The following is an 11,722-nucleotide window of genomic DNA, read 5'->3' on the forward strand; positions in this document are numbered from 1 at the left end:
CAGTCAGATGGCTTCTTGTTCAGACATCTGGGGGGAGCTTAGCAAGGGAGCATCACATGCCCCAGGCTAAAATAGGGTCTCAGGATTTCCTACAGATCTTTATCACTATGCTGCCGGCGTCCCTGCAGAGAGCGACAGAGCAGAAGGTACACATCCACAAACTGTTCTTTCGGCCTGACTGTCCTGTGCTCGTGTTCTGACTGTATTCAAGCTCAGTCCTCAATAACGCAGTCAGTGCCTGACCCCTTATTAAAAGGTACTCAGAAATTTTTGAGCAATGACACGGTCACCAAAGCCAGGGAACAGTACGTGCCCCTTTTTTGGCCAGCACTTAATGTTGTCAACTCCCAGTGTGGGCACACAACCACCACAGCACAGTTCAGTTTGAATTCAAAGATTTCCAAGGCTAGGATGTTACCCTCCTGGCATTGGTAAAACCTCTGGGTGAAGAAACCCAGCATCTGAGGGGCGCCTGGGTGGCTCAGTCGGTCGGCTCAGGTCATGATCTCATGGCCAATGGGTTCGAGTGCTGCATCAGGCTCTGTGTGGACAGTTCAGAGCCTGGAGCCGGCTTCAGATTTTGTGTCTCCCTCTCTCTCTGACCCTCCCCCACTCGCTCTCTGTCTCTGTCTCTCAAAATAAAATAAAAGATATATATTCAAAAAAGAAAGAAAGAAAGAAATCCAGCTTCTGAGCCCAGATCTCAACCACTGAGCACACCAGCACACCCCCTACTTTCTGCAACTGTGCTCCTGACCTGAACAAGGAAGGGACTCAGCCAGACAGCTTATGAGGTCCTCTCCCCCATCCCCCGGACTGCGTGCTTTGCATGTAACCACAGGGGACACAGCATGAAGGGGGCAAGCTGACCCGGGACTCCCTTGGGAAATGAGAAAACACCCCTGTGCGTGGGCGGGGGGGGGGGGTTAAAGAAAACAAGGTAATGGCAGGCATGCAGTGTTTTCTCCTCGGAACCAAAACAACTACACAGAGAAGAACGTGTGTACCAGGCAGAGCGGGTGAGCGAGAGAAGGTATTTCTGCAGTGAAGCCTTCAGACAAGCCTCAGGGCTCTGATGGGAGAAAGCGGCCAAGAACTAATGGGCTCCAGGGCTCCAGGACCAGAAACGTGGGGCCAGAGGTCAAGGTTTCCCTCTCACCTCAACTCGTGACTGGCTACCTGCCTGCCCAGTCCCCGAAGGGACAGAAAAGGGATGAAGAGATAGGGGCCAAAGGGGAGAGGAAGAAGGAGACTCGTGGGGGCAGGGAGGGGAGAGGCCACCACAATGACTGAGACCTCAGTGGATGCGAAAACCTGGGGGGAGGAGAGGAAGGGCAGACAGACGGGCAGCTCTGGCATAATGGTGGGCAGGAGAGGTGGCAGGGGTGCCCACCAGAAAAAGAGACAAAAGCAGAGAGCAAACAGAAAACACAAGGAAAAGGGACTTTCATGATGGCGAGAACTAGGACAGTGGCCAGGACGACCGGTGGCATCGTGACCGACGGTTCCCAGATTCTCTTAAGCACCTGTTGGGGTGTCGGGTGGACTGAAGATGCTCTGTCTTCAGATGCACTGTCAGTGGGACCTGTTTGTGCGACACAGCCTCTGGCACCAGAACTGGACACAGCAGGCAGGTGCTGGGCATGGTGGCGGGTGGGGTGCCCAACACACAGGGCTGGTAGGTCTGCAGGCCCCTAGGAAGGGCAGGCACCCTCCGCACACGTGTCCGCTTCACAGAGGCCCCGTGCCCACCTGGCAGGGAGACCACAGCAGGGCTCTGAACATCAGGGAGAAGGAACCAGAATACCCTGCCCAGCCCTGAAACTCTGTGATCCCACCAAAAAATGAGTAGCAACGTTCAATACCTGCTGCATTTCAAGTCCAACCCACACTATTCATTTTGCTGTCCATTCCACATTTCCGCAGTTTTGTCTCAACACAGCGAGCAACACAGATTCCTTAAATCGTCTCTCTTCCCATAATGCCACAAACATCAGACATTGCAGAAGGATCCACGGAGCAACGTCAGATGCAATTCAGGCAATATGCTGGTATCGTCAAAGGACAAAAACGTAACACAACGCTTATTTTCTCGGCTCAACTGGCTGTTTTGTAATTATTTTTTTCTTTATGGGGACGAGGAAGGCTAGCCAGCTGGTATGTTGGTGGACTGTTTTCAAAAGATGCCTACTCGGAAAAGCAGATGCAGATACACTCTCCCACTCACAGCTCGCTGATCTCTGAGCTGGACCGGGCTTGCGACAGCACAGCCCTGAGCTCCCGCGGGAACACCTTGCCTCTTCCCCACCCCTGGCCTCGGCGGAGCCCCACCTTCCAGTAAAGCGCCCGTCCTCATCACCTTGTCTCTCTCCTCCCCCACAGCCAGTTTCCCCTGTTAATTAAACTTGGCAGACACTCTGTCTCTCTCTGCCCATCTCCCTCCCTGGCTGGGGGGGTCCACTAGCCAACCAACACATTCTGTCCCTCTTCCCTGTCCCCAGAGCCCTGCCAGGGTTCTGGGGCCTGACCTGGGGGCAGCATGACATCTCCATCTGCATCTCTGGGCTTCACCACCCCTGAGTCGGCTGGCAGGGCTCCTAGGAGCTGGGGGCCGGCAGGGAGTGATTAAAATTGGACAGAGCCCAGTTCTTCCAGTGTTCCCAGGGCCTTAGACGTCATTCAAGAAAAAAAAAGGCCCCAAGACAACGTTGTCTTGGTCCTGCTTTGTCTCTGCTGCTATTGTTGTCTTAAAAAGCCTGTGTGGTCAGGATGTCGGGAAAACGCAAGAGGAGTCACTCTCCTCCAGTCACGCGGTGTCCTGTCAAAGCTAGTGGCTTCTGAAGGGCGGGTGTCAGGCGTCATCTACCTCTGGGGTTTCACAATCAAATGTGGAGGCCAACAGGAGCCTCATCTCACTGGAGCACGCTTCCCAGACCCCCAGTATGTCCCCAGGAGCTCCGTGAAGGCACTCCACCTAAAAGCGTGCACTCCACCTGGCAGAGAGGTCCAGACCGATGAGGGCTGTAGCATCAACCCAGCTCCCCCACTGGCACTGCCCCCACTCCCTCCCCATGTGCCCTCCCACATCCCTGCAGGACAGCCGGACACACCACTCAGGGCACCCCCACAAACTGAGAGGAGCCAGAAGTCAGATGGCCCGTAAACGTCTCCAGGAAAGGGGAGCAGAGCATGAGCCCAGGTTTTCATGGACATATAGAGCAGAGAGGGACGCGAGGGGTTCTTTACTGCCATGGGGACTACCTAGGGACCCGAGCAAAACGCAGGTTGTGATGTGGGCAGGGAGGGGGGCCTGAGACTGCATTTCTAACCAGTCCCCCAGAGCATGTGATCCACAGATAGAATAAACGCAGGGCAGAAGGGCACTAAGGCTACTGGGGTCATCAGGTGGGAAACCAATGCAAGCCATGGCAGAGGCCGAGAGGCAGCTGCAGGCTCTGGGACCCACGCGCTGTCTGCATCCTTCCCAAGAGCCCAGCCCCTGCTAATTGTGTTTATTCTGTGACTCAGCCCCACTGGGTCAGGGAGACCACTTCAAAAGAACTTCCAGTAAAATCACCCAAGCGATAACAGAATGCCCCAGCCCTCAAACAAGGCCACCTCCCGCAGCCTGTGAGGCCCAAGAGAGACAAGCTTAGCTTGTCACCTAATACACCCTTCCATTCACCTGGAGCTCATCAAGGCCCCAGTGACTCATGCTTCCTCCCCATGAAACCTGTAGGCACCGAAGGGGCTGGTTCCAGGCTTGAGCCAGTGCACAAAGTCCTCCCAATGCTCCGGGAGGGTAGGAGAGGCTGGCCTGCCTTGCTGACCTGAGACAGCTTCAGGTCACTGTGAGGACATGCGAACCAGTCCCTCAAGCACTTGGGAAGGGGGAGGGAGAAGTTGAGCTGCTATTCCCCTAGGGACTCCAGCCAGGAGGTCCTGGAACCCTCCCCCAGGTCACGGGCAGATGACAGAGGGCACCCCATCGCTCTTGCGCCTGCACATGTCCACTGGGTCCCTACAAGGCCCCATGCCAGGCCTGGTAAAAAGAAGGCAAGCCAGGGGCTCAGGAGGCTACTCCACTGCTCTGAAGCTATGTAGAAGTCCCTTCCTCTCTCTGAGCCTGGGTCCCTCAACTGCAAATGAAGGCAGTGGTGTTATCTAGAACAGCCGCTCTTGTGCCAGCCTGCCTGGGCTCACCTCCCAACTTTGCCACCTAGCAGCTGTGTGCCTTCAGGAAAGCCACTCAGCTCTCCCTGCCTCCATGTGCTTATCCATAAAATGGGCTAGCAGGAGTACTTCCCTAAGAGAGAGGACTCTACTGAGTTCACGTGAACAGGGCTCGAAGCTGCCGTGGCCCAGCCAGCACTCAAAGTGCTAGCTGCAGCCACTGCAGTCAAACCAGACCTTCCAACCCTGCCGTTCTCAGTCCTCTGATTACCGAAACTGACAGCTGCAGTAGTGACAAGGTCAAACAGTCAGTGCAGGATGACAGACTGCCAGGCTATAGGGTACTCACTAATAATAATAATAATAATAATAATAATAGTAATAGCAGCTAAATCACACTGAGCACTAGTGTCCTGGTGTGCTAAGCACTTTAGGAATTACTAAAGCAACCCTGAGACTGTCATTAGGCCCATTTTACAGAGTAGAAAACTAAGGGTTGGCATAATTAACAAATTTGCTTAAGGTCCTGATAGAGGGACCAGTAAGGGTATGAACAGGACACAAACCCAGTCTAGCCTCATGGTTGCACTCCTGATCCATACACACAACACTGCTGCCAGGCTCTGAAGGGGGAAGGGCAGTCAGGGGAGGCTTCATGGCAGAAGCAGCCTTCAGCTGGCCCCAGAGGATGAAGAGCTTAGACAAGCACCTCAGAAACCAACTCAGCCTGGAAACAACACAGGCAGAGCCTGTCCTCCTGTGAAATGAAAAGTCTCAGCGCAGAGCTGGGCCTGCCCTGGGCCTTCCAACCCCGACCCCCTCTAGAGCGGGCTTGTCCCCTCCTTGCCTTCCTTTCCCCACCAGGAAGACACTTGACAGGCACTGTGAGCTAAGCCAGAGAGGGGGACTGAACCCGGGAAGAAGAGAGCGAGTGGAGCCCATGTGTTGCTGCCTCCTGCCCACCCCAACAGCCATGCCAGTGCGGGTGTAGGGCTGGTCCCAGAGCATGGGCACCCTCATTCAGGAGGCACCAACTCCATAAGCTGCAGAGATGAGAAAGGCGGCAAGAGTCTGCTTCTGAGGACCTCAGGAGTTGGGGCAGGGGGCACTTTGGTTGCTGAGAAGTCAGTCCTTTTGTGGAATCACTGGTCAGTGCAGCAATGCCCACCCTCCCGCAACCCCCACAGGGCCTTAGCTTTCCGCCCTTTAAAAATATGACCCAAGGTGCGGCACCTGGTGGCTCAGTCAATTAAGTGTCTGACTTCGGCTCAGGTCATGATTTTGTGGTTCGTGAGTTCTAGCCCCGCATCGGGCTCTGTGCTGACAGCTCAGAGCCTGGAGCCTGCTTCAGATTCTGTCTCCCTCTATCTGCTCCTTCCCCGCTCACGCTTAGTCGGTTGGTCGGTCTCTGTCTCTCTGTCTCTCTCAAAAATGAATAAATGTTTAATAAAAATTTAAAGAACTTTTTCTTTAAAAAAAATATATGACCCAAGGATGTGGACACCAAGACCCAAACTGGGAGGCTGCAAAGCCTCAGTATGTCAGAGAGCTAAGGGGCAACCACGGCCCCGGAATGGAGCAGCCAGGGCCTGGCACATCAGTCACAGAAGTCCTGCTTCTTGCACCTCACATGCCTGCCTCGGGACAGGGAATTCACCTTGTCCCTGACCTGCACAGGGAGGCTGATATCAGGGTCAGGTGAAGACGCACCCCCAATTGTCAGGTTTGTAGGTGAAGACTTAGCTTCAGTTTCCCCCACTGAGATACAGTTGTAGTATTCTCCGCAAAGTTTAGAACAAGGATGATAAACTTGCTGAAACAGTTAAGGATGCTTCCTTCTCCCTCCCTGGCATGACGATAAGACCAGTAGCCCCTCTTTCAAAGGTGAGTGGGGGGGTGTTCGTTTCCTGGTGAAGCAGAAGGCTGACCTCTGAGCGTGCAAGTGAGATCTGCATGGGGGTAGTGTGAAGACGGGTGTGTGCTGGGCTCGAGGCTCACTCCTTAACCCCCTCCCTGGACTCTGGAGTCATCCAAGAGATACGGAGCTAAGGAACTGAACTACCTGATCCTGAGGAAACTCTCAGACATCAGTGCTGTCATCTGTGATCCACCTCCATGTCTCACCACAAATGCCCCAAAGCACAAGTATGAAAAGGTAGGGAAAACAACACATGTGCACCCAGAACTGATCACTCAGTGAGATTAAAATAAAGATGCCTCTCTCACTGTCGGGCCCTTTGAATCCCTCCCCTCACCGCCCCGTCCTGTTCCCCAAGGCACAAGAGGAAGATGCAAGTTTGTTGAGTTTCCAGAGATTAAAAACAACAGTCAGAAAGCTTGCCTCCCCTTATCAGCTAGAAAAGGCTCCTGGAGACTTTGTCATCTCCCGTCAGAGGAGCTAAGCTCCATGATTAGCTTGGAGCCAGGTCGGAACACCTCTCACTTCTGGTTTCTGTCGCCCAAAACAACAGAAAAAGCCCTGGTTTCTTCTGTCACCTCCCAGCTAGGCTGGGTTACAGTTCTGCACCTAGAGAGCACAGATGGTGGCCCAAAGCAGGTTCTGGTGGGCTCCCTGGGAAGCAGGCTGGGCCGTCATTGCAGGGATGGGGGAAGGGGGGAGACTGGGATGGGTGTTAAGAGTTTCCTACTAAAATGCAACGATCTAGGGACGTGTTCCCCACCAATGAACGTGACCAAGCCTGACAGGATCCTCCAAATCACAGCTCATGGCTGCAACCCTCGTGACGGCTTATTTCCCTGGCACAGCAGCCAAAAGGACACAGCAAGAGGGAATAGGGGACCCAAGCAGCACGGACACCCACAGGGCAGCCAAGCCTCCATGATGCCGCAGCTGGACAACTCACTGTGGCACATCTGCCCTAGAATTCAGGCACGCTGGGCAGGAAGCAGCTCTTGCAAGGCACCCGGCACCACCAGCTCCCTCCTGCGCTCAGGACTCCCTCTCCACTACTCAGCAAAGAGAGGGGAGGCCACCTCCTCGACACATACCACAACCAGGAGGGCACCGCCCTGCACCACCACAAGGTGTGCGGCCCCCCGTGCTGTGTGATCCTGGGCAAGTGAGCTGTTTCCACTTTCCATGCCTCATGTCCTTGTTCATAAAACAGGAAGGGCGCTCGCTGGCTCATGGGCAGAGCATGCAACTCTTGACCTCAGGGTTGCAAGTTCAAGCCCCATGTTGGGTGTAGAGGTTACGTAAAGAAAACTTGAAAAAACAAAATAAATAAAATAAAATAAAAAATAAAACAGGAATGATAGGTATGAGGACTCAGTGAGTAAAGAGAGGGAAAGCCCTGAGGACAGAGCCAGGCACAGGGCAAGCACTCCATAAACCCCAGCTCTCACCCTCCGCCATCTTCTCTGCCTGCAGGTCAATGAGGACTCCCTTCCCCTCTTCCACCATTCTGCCTGGCCACGGCCACTTCCAATCCATCCCTGGCCTTCCTTGCAGGTCTCTGGTTTCTGAGTCACACGGAACAAGCCAGAGCACTCTCTGCGTGCTTGGCATCACTCCAGGCTGCCCCGACCTTCTCACGGTCCTCACCACCACCTACCTACACATGGGCATCGGTCAGCCTGCCTCAAGAGAGATGGAGGCACTCTGTATCAGACACCAGCCCTTGGTGGGCATGTCTGCCCCCGGAAAGCACAGAGCCTATTCATTCACCAAATGCTCAGGGGGCTCTGTGCTAGGAGGTCCTGGGGGTGCAGCAGAGAACGAGAGAGCTCATGGAGCTCAAACTGAGCTCACAGAGTGGCAGAAGACAGCTATGCTAATAGGCAACTGCATCAGGTAATAAGTACTATGAAGAAAAATACTGCACAGTAAAATGGAAGGTGACTGGGGTAGGGTGGAGAGAGGGGCGCTGTGGTACAATGGGCGGTGGGTGTCTCTCTGAGGTCACATCTGAACAGAGACCTGAAGAAAGTGCAGAGTGCTGAAGAAGGATTATTTCAGGTAGAGGAACAGCAAGTGCAAACTGTACTTGTACTCCACCTAGGCCCTGAACTTCCTGGATATCAAAGAGACTGATAGACATGAGTCAGAGAGCAACAGTGAGAGCCACCAAAGAGCATTCGCCACCCTGCATGTTTGGACTCCAGCCTTCTTGAATATACTACCCACCACGTTCTGACTACTCACAGCAGCTAACGTTTATTGAGTACTTGTTGCAGATAAAGTACTATTTATGTGGATTATTTCATTTAATCACCCCAACAACACTATGAGAAACAGCCTATTAACAACTCATTTTCTAAATGACAAAATACAGGCTCAAAGAGGCCAAGTAATTCACCCACGTCCACAAAGCTAGTAAGTGAGTCCAGATTCAAACAAGAATCTTCTCTACCAGCCCTTTATTACTTCCTTTGCAATAAAATCAGGAAAAAGAAAAAGAAACTCACCAATTCCTTGTCCCAGTGGACAGCAGAGGGTGTGAACAGCCATCCCCCTACTCAGTGACGTGCTCAGGTGAGGAGTCACAACTGATGGGTTAGAAACTCGGGCAGGGCTGTGCCAGAAAGTGGCTTAAGCGCCAGCATTTGGCACTGCGGCCAAGGTTATCTTTCCTTCCAACAGCGGGAACGAAGAAGAGAAGCAAGAGAAAGACGGATTCCAGTCATCTCTGCCACGCCTCAGGTACCAGCCTTGTCCCCTGCTCCTGGCTTCGACCCCTCAACCTTGTCACTCCTCCAGCCACCAGCTCATCCTAGCCCACCCAAGGGAGACCAGCACAATCTCTGGAACAAGCCAGTTAGGTATTTCCATCCTGGCTTAAAAGGCAGCAGGACATAGAATGAACCGAGGGGGCTTGGGAAACCTGTTCATGATTCTAGTGCTCAGACTGAATGCGAAAGAACTGCAAAATGTCTCCCTCCCACTGTCCCCTAAATGCCACGTCATCCCCCAAATGGCCATTTTCCATTAACATCTGATCAGGTAGGCTGAGGAGTCAGCCAGAGGAAATGATGGCTCTGGGAAAAGCCCAAGTCTCAGGGCATAAGCTGGGAAGTAGGCAAGGACACGGGACCCAAGCTGGACAGGTCAGGGACATTCAGTCCACAGAGGCCAAAGAGGAAAGGTCCTGCTCTCATCGGCAATGAGCTGCTGCTTCTGCCCCTCTTCCTTCAGCAGCAGCAACAGCACCCTCCTCACCTGCTCTGTGTGGTGCCCTGAAAACTAGTGGCCACCACGCCTGGGCCCCCAGGACTCCTGTGTCCCCAGGACTCCGAGACCACGGAGAACCACTGACCTCTCCCTCCTCACGATGTTCCTGCCGAGTTTGAACCCACAAGACCCCTGCCACAGGGCAGGGAGGCACAAGAGTGAACGCACAGTGCACACAACAAAGGGCACAGGATTAGGGGCTGGATGGAGCTGGGCTCTCCTTGGTTTGGTCACCTACTAAGGGGTGACCAGGGGCAAATTATTTTTTCGAGCCTCAGTTTCCTCATCTATGTGCCAGGGCTGTAAAAAGTCTTTATCTGCATTTCACCAATTGCTGTGATTCTTGTGCTGGGCAAATAAAGTAACAGATGCTGAAAGTACTTTGTAACTGGGCAGGAACTCCTCACAAATGCTAACTGCCCCAGAAATTCAAGTCCCCCTGATCCCTGACTCCACTATGCATCATTCCCAGCTGCCTTAACTCCCCTACCCTTTACTGCCAGCCTCTTCCAGAAACTCCTTTTTTCAATACTCTTATTCAAAACACAACACTGCATCAACAAAACAAAAGGAAAATAAATAACAAAGCAAGAGCCTTGTTAAGAGGCCAACATGATCCATAGTCTCAATGCAATCCCTATCAAAATCCCAAAAGCCTATTTTGCAGAACAGAAAAGCCCATCTTAAAATTAATATGGAGTCTCAAGGAACCCCAGATAGTCAAAATAATCATGAAAAAGAAGAATGAAGTCGGAGGACTCATACTTCCTAATCTCAAAGCTTGCTATGAAGTTAAGGTAATCAAAACAGTGTGTTAATGGCATAAAGACAGACATATAGACCTATGGAACAGAATAAAGCTTCCCATAAATGCTCAAATACTCCTGACAAGTGCCAAGACCATGCAGTGAGGAGAGGACAGTCCTTTCCAGAAATGATGCTGGGAGGGGCGCCTGGGTGGCTCAGTCAGTTGAGCATCCAATCCTTAACTTCAGCGCCAGTCATATCAGGGTCACAGGCTTGAGCCCCACACAGGCTCTGTGCTGAGTGTGGAACCTGCTTAGGATTCTCTCTCTCCCTCTGCTCCTCTCCCCTGCTTGCACGCGCTCTAAAATAAAATAAAATAAAACACGCTGGGCAAACCAGATATACACATGCAAAAGAATGAATATTAAAACCATATACAAAACCAACCTAACTTAAAACCATATACAAAAATTAACTCAAAATTAGTCCAATCCTAATGTCAAGTCCAACCCAGAGCAAGAACTATAAAACTCTTATAACAAAATATAGGGCTTCATGACACTGAACTTAGCAATGATATCTTAGATCTGACACCAAAAGCCTGAGCAACGAAAGAGAAAGACATAATGAATTTTATGAAAATTTTATAATTTTGTACTGAAAGGCACTACTGACAATAAAAAACCGCAACCCGCAGAATGGGAGAGAATATTCGCAAGTCACATATATGATAAAAAGAGTAATATCCAGATATACAGAGAATTTCTAAAACAATAAAATTAAAAAAACTTTTAAATTTAAGTGTTTTTTTAACCTTTTTTATTTATTTTTGAGAGACAGAGAGAGACTGCGTGAGCAGGGGAGGGTCAAGAGAGAAGGAGGTACAGAATCTGAAGCAGGCTCCAGGCTCTGAACTAGCTGTCAGCACAGAGCCCAACACAGAGCTCGAACCCACAAACCGTGGAATCATGACCTGAGCCAAAGTCGTACACTCAACCAACTGAGCCATCCAAGCGCCCCTAAATTTAAGTATTTAAAAAAAACGGATTCAAAAATAGGCAAATGGGGCACCTGGATGGCTTGGTCCATTAAGCCTCCACCTCTTGATTTTGACTCAGGTCATGATCTCATGGTTTATGAGTTCGAGCCATGCACAGTGCGGAGCCTCCTTAAGATTTTCTCTCTTTGCCCCTCCTCCATTCTGTCCCTCTCAAAACAAATAAATAAACTTTAAAGAAAAATAGGCAAATGACTTGAATAGACATTTCTCCAAAGAAGATACACAAACAGCCACAACCACATGAAAAGATGCTCAACATCAGTCAGCCTTAGAGACATGCAAATCAAAACCACAATGAGATACTATCTCAGACCCCTGGGGGTGCCTATGACCAAGAAAGCAAACAAGAACAAAATAACAAAAAAACAAGCCTTGGTGAGTACATGGAGAACTGAGAACCGTCTTGCACTGTTGGTGAGAATATAAAATGGTGCAGCCACAATGGAAACTTAGTGTGGTGGTTTCTCCAAAAAAATTAAATACAGTATTACCACATGATTCAATAAATCCACTTTTGGGCACATGCCCCAAAAACTTGAAAGCAGGGTCTC

The sequence above is a fragment of the Suricata suricatta genome, chromosome 2 (genome assembly GCF_006229205.1).
Source record: "Suricata suricatta isolate VVHF042 chromosome 2, meerkat_22Aug2017_6uvM2_HiC, whole genome shotgun sequence".
Lineage (NCBI taxonomy): Eukaryota > Metazoa > Chordata > Mammalia > Carnivora > Herpestidae > Suricata > Suricata suricatta.